Here is a 240-nt window from a genome sequence, read left to right on the forward strand (position 1 = left end):
TTTTCAGTTCTGAATAGGAGTTCTGAATAGGAGGAGGAAGGGTCAAAATCTCTGTCTGGCTTTTATTACTTTCTGTGCGCCTATTGTATTCCCAGCAATATCATCAGTCACAGCAGAACCCTCAGATGCCCCACCATTGGAGGTCATTGGCTGGCTGTGTAAATACTCCCGTTCCCCCCCTTCAAGAATTAGTGGTGAGTGGCCGACTGTTACAATGCCCCCCTAGACAATGATGGTCTG

This window comes from Nanorana parkeri, unplaced genomic scaffold (genome assembly GCF_000935625.1).
Source record: "Nanorana parkeri isolate BGI_ZX_2015 unplaced genomic scaffold, ASM93562v1 scaffold748, whole genome shotgun sequence".
Lineage (NCBI taxonomy): Eukaryota > Metazoa > Chordata > Amphibia > Anura > Dicroglossidae > Nanorana > Nanorana parkeri.